The sequence below is a fragment of the Schistocerca americana genome, chromosome 5, assembly GCF_021461395.2.
Source record: "Schistocerca americana isolate TAMUIC-IGC-003095 chromosome 5, iqSchAmer2.1, whole genome shotgun sequence".
NCBI lineage: Eukaryota > Metazoa > Arthropoda > Insecta > Orthoptera > Acrididae > Schistocerca > Schistocerca americana.
Window position 1 is genome coordinate 291,438,358 of NC_060123.1, and position 14,724 is coordinate 291,453,081.

Genomic DNA, 14,724 nt, shown 5'->3' on the forward strand with positions numbered 1-14,724 from the left:
TTTAGCAATGAGTTTGGAATAGATAAATTTGAAAGTTGTACTACTAAAAATAAGAAGTAATGAGTAGGTCAGGTCTACTGAAGTACACCAAAAATATCACAAATAATGAGAAACTGTAGATTAATCTTCTTTGCTCACCTCTGTCAAATGAATAATAATGGACTAAAAACAAACATTCATGTATTTCTGTAAAAATAAGTCAGCAATATGATGATTACAGAAGTGAAAAAGAACTGAAAAAATCAAAGTATTGGAAACTATTACTAGAATAAAATTTATTTTTAGAGAGATTCCATGGCGGAGGAAATGACAACATCAGGAGAAGATTTTTAGAGAAATAGGTTAAATACAAAGAAACAAGGAGAGGAGAGGAATTGAATTTGTTATATGATCCCTATCAGACAGTGTGAATATTAAAAAGATTTAAATTTTCTTAGAAATACAGGTTCATTTTAAAGATAAAATATCTACATTAGCAAGAATGTTAAATGTTGCATATATATGTGTGTGTAGCTTCTGTTCTGTCACATATGTCTAACAGAACAGATACCACACAATGTTATGATTCAGCAGCCATGAATATCAATATTCACGTATATTCTTCCAACAGTGATCACATTAGAGCATTGAAATTAATCAATGGTGTAAGTGCCAAACCAGAACTTGAACCCAGATGCTCTGCTTCTCTAAAACACTCTCTTTAACCATCTCAGCCACCAGACATGCTTCTTGGCTGCCCCAACTTCCCAACTCATCATATGCCATTGTGTCGTCCCTGTCCATATACTCCTCGCTCACAATAAAACCTGTATTCCCATGAGAGAAAATGAAACCTGATATGCATCTGTGCTAAAGAAATCATTTTTGGCCATCAAGCCGATAGAATTGATACATATATGTCTGTGTAGCCTGTTCTATCAGGAACATCCAATAACTAACAAACTTTGGTATAGTGCAATAAACCTAAATTTTCAGTTCCTAATCCAATTATGAAATCAGAAAACTGCCATTGGTTTATGCCTCAACATTTAAGTAAATTATATATTTTTGCAATATGTCAATACACATTACTTGTTTATTATTTTGGTTCGTTATACTTCTTGATGTATAACACAGTCAGTATGATGAATCTTGAATCAATCCTAAATCACACTGTTTCTCTTGCAGTAGTGGCACAAAATCACAGGTATTTATTCCCATAGAAGGAACTCCAACTGTAGCTGCAGAAGTTAATTTTTATAGAGATAGATTCAGTTTTTGTAGAAGTTCAGAGACATAGTTGAATATGCCCTGTCCAGTGTTAGTCTTATACACTGGTATCAGTTCTAGTAATTCCTCAGAAATCTAATGCTTTAAACAAACATTTATGTAATCTTACACAGACCACTACCAGCATTTTATATACAAGAAAATTCAGGATGTATTTAATACAAATAAGAGTGTTACACAGAACTAACATTTCTGAGTCCATGTATTCTGATAAATTGTAGAGGGATTGGCTGATGAAGCATTCTTCTACTTTGGTTCAAAATGTCTATGAATTTTCAAATTCCTGTTCTAACGTTTTTGAAGTAGATGCACAAACTTCCCACTTCTTTTATATGAGGTGACTTACTTGAGATTTGCAGCCAATCTTCCTTGCTGGCTGGCTAGCTAGCTGCTGAAAAACTCTCTTGACTTCGTCTCTGTAGAATGATGCTAGGTAGGGGAATATTTAAGCCTCTCTCTCTCTACTTGTGAAATAAGTAGATACGCGAACTTTACATTTTGTTAACCAATGGTATATTTGAACTCCATACAGAATAAAATTGTTATTTTCCACATAATGACCCAGAGCCCACCTCAAACACATTGTAGGCCCCTTTTTAAAGCAGTGAAAATTTTAGCAATTCCATCATTATACATTCTGAAATGTCTGTTGGTGATCAAAAGAAATCAGCACAAAATGAAAACCAATACAGACTACCATAATTACGATACACAGCAATGTAAAGATCTCCACTTACAAGCTGTAACAAGTCCCCGAAGTCAGAAACATGTTAGTAATCAAGGCATCAAACTTTTTAATGCACTACCAAAACATATCAAAGAGCTGGAAAATGAAGATAAATTTAAAACTGTTATAAAGAATCACATGCTTGACAGATGCTATTACATTGTAAGTGAATTTCTATGCCCATCTGTATTAGAATATAAAGAACCACATGCTTGACAAATGTTATTACAGCATAAGTGAATATCTCTGTGCAACTGTATAAGAATATCTGTTTAAATTAATGTGACAAATGAAATTACATCAATGAATATGTCTGTCAAGCACATAAGAAGATTAAGAACCACATGCTTAACAAATGTCACTACAGTATAAGTGAATAGCTCTGCTCAACTGTAGAAGAATATATGATATCATAAATGTGACAAATGGAATCACAACATCAAGGAATAGGTCTGTCAAGCACATAAGAAATTATGTTATAAAAACACTTATTAGTAGTATATTGTATTAAACTTAAGATAGATTCATACGAATTCAGCATAGAAAAAAATTTGTAAAGATATTATATAGTCGTTGAAATGTATCCTGACAAATCCTATATCACAAATGTGATCATTGGGATGATAATAAATAAATAAATAAATAAACATATATAGCTTCCAGTAAGTCACTCACTCCACCCAATGTCAGAAACAAAATTAATTACATTTATGAAAGAGTTGGCTTAATAACCATGACTCTACTTCACATGAATCATAAAAAAGGTCTTGCCTCTAACAAGGCTGGATTAAGAGTTTTCAAGATTACTTTTTCAACTGTACTTCTTTCATTTAACAATAATCAATGACACAATAGGCACAGAGCTGCACAAAAACTCTATGGTTCTTCCTCTAAAACATCTATGGATTGCCAGACAAGTACATGTCACTGTTGTTTGACCACCGCATCTACTTTCTTCCTGTGACTGACTTTAAACCTGCACACACAAACATGTGACATGCAGTAGGTAGCATTTTACCATCCCACACTTGTATCTGGAATATCATGTACTGGAGATGGTAGAAGGCTGAGTGGTTCTAGAATTTACACAGAAATTCTCAAATCACTACACTGCCTGATGTCTACTGGTACTTCAAAGTAGAAACAGATCTCAGCTCAAAGGAAATGTTTACAGAAAATGTCTACAAACAAAAAGAATTTGTCGAAAAAATGTAGAATGAGCCAAAACAAGATAAGTCCATTGAAGGGGCTCACAACTCATGTAGGCCAGCATGGAACTTGATGGGATAAACACAGAAAGAAGTGCCACTCTCCCTCAAGCTTCTGTAGGCTAGAAGACTTAAACAGTTATTTTATTGACATTGTGGAAACACTATTAGTCCAATCCCAGACCTGAACGTAGTCTAAGCAGCTGTTGTAAGGACTGACAGAAGGTGCCCCATGATGAACTGGAGAAAAGTACTTAAATAATGAAGAATGTGAAGTCTGATAAGCCTTCTGATAGTCAGGTTATATATGGGGTGCCTAATAATATCCTGAAGAAAATTATCTATGACACTGCTGAGCCATTAACTGTGGTAATTAATAAGTGTCTCTCTGTCAGTGTTTTTTGAACTTTTTGAAACTTTCACAGACAGTGGCAGGTCATAAGAAGGGTGACTCAGGCATAGTAGCAAGCTTTAGGCCAATCTCAATAATTCCAGTCTTTCCAGCCATTGAGTTTGCAGTGTAAGCAAAATCTCTGACTACTCTGAAATTAATGAACTCTTTATGGATGCATTACATCATTTCCAGAATGACATATCTACCACAATAGTGGCACTAGACCTGGTTAGTCGGATAAAGCACTGCTTTGAAGAAAAATAATCTTAAGCACTTACATCTTGTGACCTTAGTAAGTTATTAGACTGCATTCCTCTTAAGGTCCTTCTAAGCAAACTCAGTCAATATAGAGTTGCAGACACTGTTCTCTCAATCCTCAAAACTTATTTAAGAAGCAGAAGGGAGTTTATGTACATCCAAGTAATTCCATCATGCGAATGAGAGTTGGAATTCAATGTACCACAGGGAAAGGTAATGAGCCCCTTCCTGTTCCTAGTTTCTGTAACTGATTTAAGCTCTCATGGACAGCTCTTATAATCTGCAGATGTTTGTACTTCAATGATAGGAAGTCTCAAGACAAAGCAGATGTTTTATTTTATGTGAGAAGGGAAGGATTTGTTATGAATAAAATGAAAAGCAGTGAAGAAAAAAATGCAAGAACTGTTCTGCAGCCTCACTGATAAAGTATAGCTGAACTGTATACAGGCTATGTAAATTCTGGGTTTCATGGTGGACAGCGATCTCACTTGGCAAGAACACCCTGCACATGTGTATGATAAACAGTCGTATACCTCCTGAGAAAACTGAGACACTTGCTAACTGATCAGTATCTACTAATGGAATATTGTTCACTCTTTCAAAGACATAGCAGCTACAGCCTGTAACTATGCTGTCACTCTACAGGCTGCAAGTAAGTACTATTGCTTACATCAAGCAGAAAACTGGACCACAGCAAACCCATGTTAAAAAATCTGTGAGTGATAAGAATTGATAGTTATATGTCAATTGTCTAATGAATTTGATGGAAAAGCATGAAATGTTCAACAACAAAAGTGATATCCAGAAAGAATAAGGAAAAACATAGGCATACCAAGCTGTGAATCTCAAAGACATGCCACAGTTTTCCAGTAGTGGCTATTAAGATTTTCAGACTTCTAAATACTGAAATGTAGTCCTTCAAACTGGTGAAATTTCAAGGAAAAATGGCACCCAATCTATGCCAAAAATCTCTGTAGAATTTGAATGAATACTTTTACAGTGTAGCAGAAAACTGGATTACCTAAACAATGCACTACTATGTGAAATTAATTAATGTTTAGTGAACAGGTACTTGTAAAAAATTCTCACTCCATGTTAATAAATATTATACTATATTTACACTAATTTGTTACTGTACTAAATTCCTTGTGTAATATTATTTGTGTAACCCTGGCATAGTCTGGTCAGTCATAACTGGTGAATGACATAGTTAAGGTAACAAAAATGATAATAACAAAACACGTTACAGACTATTCCATATAGACTATTTATTTCTCTCTACCATTCAGAGTGAAGTTTACCTTCTGATGCAAGTTATTTCTGCTTTTAGTATTGTGGTTGTGAATAGCTGAGTTCATTCTAAATTCACTCTTGTTCTTAACCACAAATACCATTAGGCATTATGTTTATTGGCATTTTTGTGTAAGAGTTTCTGGGTCCCTGCAGACACTTCAGCAAGACATTTGGCTATCATCCTCAGGCAATATTCATCTTGCACACTTTTGTAAAATAAACACTTTTTTCACCTTAGCTGTCATGGACCAGAAGACTGTGCCATGGAACAGAACTGAGTGGAAGTATACAAAGTATGTTAGCTTTCCTGTCTGCAGAACAACACAATTAGACAGATTTGTAAGTGCAAATCAGACAGAACTGAGCCTTTTGATTAGTAAATCCACATACTGGTGCCATCTTAGTTTATCACCCATCTGGACACTCAAGAACATCACACATGGTATCTCACCCAGTGTATGCTAATTGATCTCCACTTCTGGAACATGTAAGTTACTGAGTGGAACTACATACTAAGAGTTTATGTAAGAATAGGGGTTAAGCTGTTGTCTGTAAACCATTGTATGAGTTTTCCTTTATTTTCCTGGCTGTGTATGTTGTGGATGTGTTTATACCTTTTATTAACATATTTGTCATTAGCTAATGTTACATGTTCAGAAGATTCCTCCAATATCCTGGGTAAATCACTTATTTAGGCAAAGAACAGAAGCATTCAAAGCACTGAACCTTATGGAATACTATGTTTAATGTTTCCCAACCTTGATATTTCAACTTATTCCTCTTATGTCATTTGTTAATGTTAACATCTCTCTTCTGTTGCTATTACCTCATCCAGGCAAGGAGAAGTCCATTAATTCTGCAGCATTTTCGCTTCTGTAGCAGAAGTGCATGATCCACACAAACAAAGGTCTTGGCAAGATCACAGCAAATGTCAACTGGTAAATTTTTATTGTTTAGTTCTACTAGAATTTACTCTCTCACTAGATAAGCCTTTACAGAATCTCTCGAGTGCAGCATCAGTGATCTTGGGCTCTCAAAACGTAGCCATCAATCCTACAAGTACTACTCCCTCCCAATCATCATCAGCAGTGTCAGAAACTAAATCCGCTGTTGACTTTCCATGAGTGGTTCAAGACCTTTCATCAGTATTAGTCTTCAGCAGTGCAATAATCTTCACCACCTGGTGTGTCTCCACCATCATTAGTAGTAACAGAGGCAAACGGAAGAAGCAGAAGAACCAGGAATGCACAACATGAGAAGACTTTTGGTAGCAGGCCTTAGTTCCAGGACTAACTTAAGCCAGAAACCTGCAGGTACACTCTCTATAGCCTCTAATTGCAATTAACATCAAAATAGTGAGATCAGAACAAAGATAGGAAGTAACATGCTTTGTATTTTTCACCACTATATAATGGGTCTAAGAAACAAAGTGGACCAGTTGTCTGTTGGCATTAATGACAGTGATGCAATAAACAATACCCATATTTTTGTTTTGGTGAACATCATTTGAAGGAAAGGATTGAAATGATACAACTGTATAAGGTACAACTTAGCAGCTTGTTATACTAGGAATACAATGGGTAATGGGTAAAGGTGAAGTAATAATGCATGTTAAAAATAACATACTATGCAAGTCTATAGACATAAGAAATTATTGTGTTGACAACATTTTGACACTTGTTGCATCGAACTCCATGTTAATACTCTGTATATTTATGTGATTACTGTTTGCAGAGCTCCCTCAGGAAAGTTTAGTATATTCCTCAAGCAAGTAGAATATTTTTTAACTTGCCTATTCTCAAACACCAAAGAAATAACATGCTTGGTGACTTTAATGTAAACTTTCTTACTTTTACTAGTAGTAGAATAGATTCTGAAAATGTAATAAGGTCTTGTAATCTGAGGGCAGTTGTTGACTTTCCCTCAAGAGTGACAAAGGATTCCACAAGTCTCATTGTCAATATTTTTGTATATGGTAGCAGAACTGAAAACATATAATAGGTGTAACACAAATCTTAAATAGCCTTTCTGACCATGATGGGCAGCTGTTAAAAATACATATGTAAATTCTGTTGCCAAGAGTACTTTTATCAATGGACCTTTTAGACTAATCAACACTCATTTGCAGCAGTTAGAATGGGACAGAGTACAAAAGGGCTAAAAATGTCGATGATAAATTTAACCTATTCCTGAATGAATTTGTTACCTTTTCGAAACAGTGTTTACTAAACAGATTTCAAAAAGTATCAACCTCAGTGGTTACAGGGAACATTGGCTCACTGAGGGAATCAAAACATCAAATAAAATGAAGAGAATGCTTTATGTTTCACTCAGAAATACTAAAAAATCTCTGGAGAGGATGCACTACAAATTATACTGTAGAATCCTAATGGATGAAATTTAAAAAATCCAAGAGCATATTTATCAAATCTTAAACTGACAGTTCAAATAGTAAAGAAAAGTACTTGGAAGGTGGTCAAAAGTGAGACAGGAAAAATTATGGAATAATGGAAGCACGGTAGATGATGGTGCTGTAGGTGCCACTATCCTCAGCAACCATTTTTTTGACTGCAATTGATCAAATTGGTTGTAAAGGATCAATGATTAAAGCTATGAATCTTCTTCAAAAAGCAATGCAGAACAGAATTAATCACATGCATATACTGTATATTGCAACAGATGAGATTGAGAAGGTAATAATCCAAATGGGAAAAAAAAGAATTCCACTGATTTGGATGATATATCTTTGAAAGTACTGAAGCAGTGCCATAGATTTAGCCCCTGAAGTTCTCTGTCACATATTTAATGATGATGTTGATGAAGATGGTGATGATGATGATGATGTCTGGTTTGTGGGGTGCGCAACTGCAGGATCATCATCACCCGAACAAAGTCCCAATTTTTACACAGTCCAATTCTTGTGCACAGTCCAGTCTAACCACTGCCACAAATGATGATGATGATGAAATGATGAGGGCAACACAAACACCCAGTCACTGGGCAGAGAAAATCCCCAACCTGGCCGGGAATCGATCCCGGGATTCCATGATCCATAGGCAGCACTAGACCATGAGCTGTGTACACACATATTTATTTAGTCTATAAATCAAGGTACTGTCCTTAATAGACTCAAATATGCAGTTATTAAGCCCCTGTTCAAGAAAGGCGAATAAGCTGAGGTTTCCAACTACCAGGCAGTTTAATTGCTAACAAAAATGTCTAAAATCCTAGAAAAACTTATGTTCTAGATGTAGAGTATTGTGGATCATCTTAATAAACATAACATCCTTAATAAAAATTGGTTCAGATTCCAAAAGGATATTTCAACTGAACATGCCATTTTTCTCATTTGTCAATAAATTCCTCGTATCAATAAGCAATAAAACGTCATCAGCTGAAATCTTCCGTGATCCTTCTAAAGCATTCGACTATGTAGATCACAAAATTCTACTTATGTAGGCTAGGCACTATGGTTTATATGGTAAAGTAGGGATGTGGCTCAAATCATAGCTAGATGACAGAAGGAAGAAGGTAGTATTGAATAATTCTGCTATGGTACCTACCTCCTCTGACTGAGTACAGTGAAATCTGTAGTACCACAGGGCTCGGTGCTTGGTCCCTTACTTTTCCTAATCTTTATCAATGATCTGCCACGATGTATGACAAAAAAATGCATGACACAGCCATTATCATAGAGAAGTACCAGAGAACCCTGTGACCACTATATTCAAGGAAGGTCTAGATTGGTTCACTTCGAATGGTCAGTCCGTCAATGATAAGAAGACTCAATTCATTCAGTTTCAAACAGCAAACTAAAAATTGGAAAATTCTGAAATAAAATATGATTATGAATCTTCAAAATTCCTGGGATTACTTATTAACAACATTCTAAACTGGTCAGTTCACATCATCAACATATGTAAAAGACTAAATTTGGCAGCATTTGCCATTCACTCAATTTCGTCTGTTTGTTACTTGGAAACAGTCAAAGCTGCATACTTTGGATATTTCCATTCACTTATGACATATGATACCATGTTTTGGGGAAACCAGTCAAGAACAAAAAAAGTCTTTATTGCACAGAAGAGGGTCATCAGACTTATGGGCAGAGTGTACTCTAGATGCTCTTGCAGAAATGTATTCAAACAACTGGGGATCCTCAACACACCATGTCAGTCCATTTATTTTAACTAATGTGCTTTGTTAACAATGATATTACAATTTATGGAACAAACAGGGAATATCATGAGCGTGGTACAAGAAGTAAAAATGATCTTCACAATGACATAAAAATCTCAGCATGGTACAGAAAGGAGTACATTATTGAAGAATAAGAGAATATAATAATCTTCCAGTTCATGTTAAATCAGTCATTGGGGATAAAACTAAATTTAAAAAAAACCTAAAACTTTATCTTTTGAATAGTTCTATTTATTCTTTACTGGAGTTTTTTGACAATGTGTAATAATTAATGAAATATGTCTAATGTTAAGCATTCCTAAAAGTAATGGCAATTTAGCACTGTTACAGCAATTGTTGAATTAGATTGTAATTTCTATAATTTGTGTAACCTTCATTACTACTGTGTCTGTATCTGTATCCGGTATCTGTTAACATATGATGAAGGTTGTAAGCCTCATGACCATTATACGGTTATTAATGTGATAATCTGATACATTCTACATCCTAGTGTTACATTCGCATCAAGGATCCTTGGAACACAAAAATAAATAAGTAAGTGAATAAATGCCTGCCATGCACTTCACAGTGGTCTGCAGTGTATGCATATAGATGCAGAATACTTCAAGACAGGTTATGCTACATATTTAAATATCTATGCATGTATGAAAATCACAGGGTTGGTGATTGTGTGGCTGAGCTACAAAATTTTGTCAGTAGCTGTGAGCTCGACAACCACTCTTTCCGCAAAACACAATCAAGTATCTGTATGCTGGTGAAGTGAAGATCTGTTCAATATAAAAATTAGAGTTGTATTTACATCCCTGAGTTCAAATATTTGTGAAAATGGTAAAAAGAGTTGCTACTAAGGTCTGATTTTGCCCTGAAAATCCACTGATATTAAAAAAAAAATATTTTTGTACCAGAAGTTTTCAGATGATTTGTTACAGACTTTTCCACCATAATTTAAAACTCAGTTCTTATCCCAAGATAGGAAATCATAGTATACGTGGAAGTAACTTTTACTTCTCGTATTGTGGTAGTGAGCTGTACAGTCTGTAATGATACCGACCTGGTTTTTGTAATCTCTCCTTGGTAGCATTACAATGAAGGTGAAAATTTAAAGTAGTGATTGCTCAAAGTTGTACATGATACATTAATTTACTGCGCACTAACATACACATATATTCTTCACTTAGTTTGGTTATTGATAACAGTGTCTAGTCTGTCAACTATGATTATATATTTGCACAATGAACCAGATCAGCACCTACAATACCTAACAATCATGGACCAGTGGTGAAGCTAATTATTTCAATGTGGCACAAAACAAAGTTCATAATTACACAAAAGCATCACAGTTTCCACAGTTCCTTTTGGCAATTTGTTACAAAACTCTTCAGTTCTCAATTCCATTTAATTGAGTCCATAATGAGTGTAAGAATCTACAATGATCACTAATTCTGATGACAACAGCATTCCTTACTCTTGCAAATCACAACACAGTTCATTTAAAATGTATCTTAATTTGAGGTACTGTAATTGCTCAAAAGTCTTTAAACATTAATATTAATGAGTCTTGTACAACAATGTATGAAAAGATAGACTGCTACTTACTGCAAAGAAGACACATTAAGTTGCAGACAGGCACAATTAAAAGACACTTACATAAAGCTTTTGGTCACAGCCTTCATCAGCAAAAGAGAAACACACACCATTCACATACACAAGCGAGCACTGTATGCACACATGAATGCCAGCTCCAGCATCTTGGACCAGAACGCAACTATCACATGGGATGCAAGCAGCAGCCTGGAGGGAGTGGGGAAAGGGAAATGAGGGTAGTCTACAGGTGGAGAGAGAGGTAAACCCTGTCTGCCCCAGTGTGCAGGGACTGGAATGCCAACAGGCACAGTGTCAGGAGTTTGTGGAGCAGGGAGGCAGAAAAGAAAAGTAGTGAAATAGAAGAGAAACAGGAAGGGACGGGTGGTTGCTTTGTCACAGGGTATCAAGAAAAAGAGGGTGGGAGACGGGAATGGGGAGGAGATGGCAGGACAGAGAGGGTGGAAACTGTTGGGTGGACGGTGTAAGGAGAGTATGTTGCTGTAGGCTGAGGCTGGGATAATTACGGGAGTGGTGTAGGGAAACACATACCATTCATACATTCAAGCAAGCACACTTCATGCACACATGACCACCAACTCCAGCCACATGTTCCAGTTACATTTCTTAAATCTCCCACTTTCTGTTAGTAGTTGCCCTGTTCCATGTAATCTTTTAAAGAGATCGCAAAAATCATTAAGTTAGTGTAGAGTAGTATGTCTTCTGGCTAAAATAATATTTCGTTCTAAGTGGTGAAACTGAGTGCTGACTTGATAATGCCGTGTCCTTCCTTGAGTTATCTTTTTAATCTGCCAACAAGTCAAGATGTTTTTCTTGACAGTCTAAAATCTGTATTAGTAACACCCATTAATAACAATGAGCAAGTGACCTTGAATAATAGATGCATCTCTTTACTCAGTGTATTCTCAAAGATTTTTGAAAAAGGAGCTTAAATCATAGTAGCGAAACACCTTTCCAACAAAAACCTTTTAAAAATTTGGCTTCCATTAGGGATGCCCAACAAAGAATGCAATACATTATATTAGAAACCCAGTTCTGGAATCAGAAACAGGGTTTAACAAGAACAGTTCCCTCGTTGGCATCTTGTGTGACCTTACAAGGTTTATTTTGATTTCACACATCGTAGAATTCTACTAGAGAATATAAAACAGTATGGTGTTAACAGCATCCTCTTTGTATGAATGGAGTCATATCTGAGCAGTAGCAAACAGAGGCTCACATTAACAATTAAATTCAAAGTGGGGAAAGATGAAATATGCCATTTTGCAAAATTAAGAACTTGGTTTACTCCTCTTCTTTTGATCATTCATTTATTCATTTATTTATCAAATTCTGCAGATGGTATCAGGAAGGAGATCCTTTTACGATATGTAGCAAGTTGTGGTGCACGTTAATCAATGATAACCAAATCATATAAATTTTATTTTATTAAAAAAAATATAATTACATTGCTTAATGCTGTTCATGCTAATGCCAGCTAAATTTGACAAAGTAAATTTGAAATATATCTGCTCCTCTGAAAGTAATATGCTGCTTCCTTAGCTACATTAAGTGGATCTGTAACAATAAGACCAAAGTACAAGGAACACTGCTAATTTTTATGCAGCTAAAAGGGATTATAATGACATACACTTTTAATTTTCTTTTGAAGTGGTTTGGATTCCAAATTTCTTCATTATATTAAGATGGGAGTTCATTGAATACATTTACTGCAGAGTACGTAACTCTGTTCTGAGTCTTACACAAGGATGCTGATTTTCCTTCTCTCATGATGCATTTGATTTCAAAGATCATGCATTCATAGAGTTCACAGGCTCACTTATAGAGGCCACCTGGACCAGCCCCATGGCACACTCTGATGAGCTGCCAAAGAAACGGTATTATTTAAGCGAATGTAAACAAGTGCTCAACCTATTCTGTAACCTTTGTTACTGTTCTCCAGTCAAGGAGTTCAGTGCTACACACAAAGTGTGCTTCATTGTACCTTATGTGTTGCTCTATAAAGTACTATGTTCCATAAATAATTTTCATTCTTGCTGTAACAAATTTTGTGATGAGGATGGGGTGACGTTTTCTCCTCATGTTAGTGTTAGTGCTCAGTCACCCAACAAACATCTTGAGGGACGAAATACTCCAACGACAGCAAGCTCCCACCAGTGCTCACAATCAAGTGGCATCTGCATATTCATGGCAGGTTACTCTTCCGTCAATGCAACCATTATCCTTTCTGGCATATGATGAGTTGCGACTTGTACAAGACACAGCTAGCCCAACATTTACAGGCTCTTTGTTTAGGTGATGCAAACCAGCAAAGGGCTTTCTTTCTTTCTTGGCTTTGCCATGCATTTATCAGTTGTTGTACCAACTTTTGTCTTTGCATGATTGAGCCAGCTTACCTTTTTTCTGGTGCCCAGCTTGTGACTGAGCATTTGCTTTGCTTAAATCTATGCTTCAATCTCCCCCATGTCTGGCCACTTTCTAGCTGAGTCAACATCTTGTGTTGGCTACAGATGCCTCTCAGCATGGTCTTGGTGTACAAATATGCAGACAGGTTTGAGCGACCCATTGCTTATGCTTCTAAGAATTTAGCTCCTGATCAGCAGCAGTATTCACAGATTGAAAAGGAGGCTTTAGCAACTGTGTTCACACTCAATAAAATTCACTTCTTCCATGGTTCTAAGTTCCATTTAGTCACAGATCACAAGTCATTGGTTGCTTTTTTAACCCTTTGTCTCCTGTGTCATACAAGGAAGAACATCATTTGCAGCACTGGGTTCTCTTCCTCTCCATTCCCAGCCGATTGCACAACACACCAATGCCAATGCCTTATCTTGTCTTCCAATTGGGCTGGAGCAGGCTTTTGAACAGGATGAGTTGCTTTGTTTCTATTTAGATACTGAGAGCCAGAATGCAGTTAATAGTTTTCCATCACTAGTGGCATGATAGCATCGGCTGTTGCCATGGATACTGTACTTAGTCAGGTCCTCTTTTTTGTGCAGCATTGTTGGTTGCAGAAACCCCCAGGCCATGTCTTGGATCCCTTGTGCAGCTACTTCCTCCTCCTGCCCCACTTTCTTTTCTTAGCTATGGAGGATGCTGATCGCTGGGTTGTGATTCCCTTTCCTTGCACCATAATGTACTGCAGCTTCTGCGCGTCACTCACTGGGTGACCTCTTGCATCTAAACTTTGGCTCACTGGCGTGTGTATTGGCTGGGCATAGATGGGGTCATTGCACAGTTTATCACCACTTGCACTCACTGTGTTCAGCAACAGGTCACACTGCAGGCATCTCCCCCCCCCTTCCCATTCCCCCCCCCCCCCCCCCCCCACCTCTCCACCCCCCTCCACTGGCCAACACCACACTGACCAGGGGTAAGCCTAATGTAGATTTTGCTGGGCACTTCCTGAATCAGTATTGGTTCATTGTAAAGACGCCTATTCCAAGTTTCCCTACATTATGTGCTGTCTGTCCATGTCCATGGCATCAGTGTCAGTATGACTGTACTGGGAAAAGTATCCCCATTAACTGCCACTGCACCAAAACTGTTTGCAACAGTGTTTCATCATGCTAGGTAGGCTTGTTCATAGGAATGGGTAACAACAAAAAATGGATGCACCTGGTACATACACTGATGGAAAAGTAACCACAACAAAAAAGAAGAGTTGCACCACATGAATGAAAGTTGTGAGGTATGTTTCTGTGTCTGAAAGATGATGATCATTCAAATTAGCAGCAGTCATTTAAGAGTGACGCTACTAACTCCACTATGAG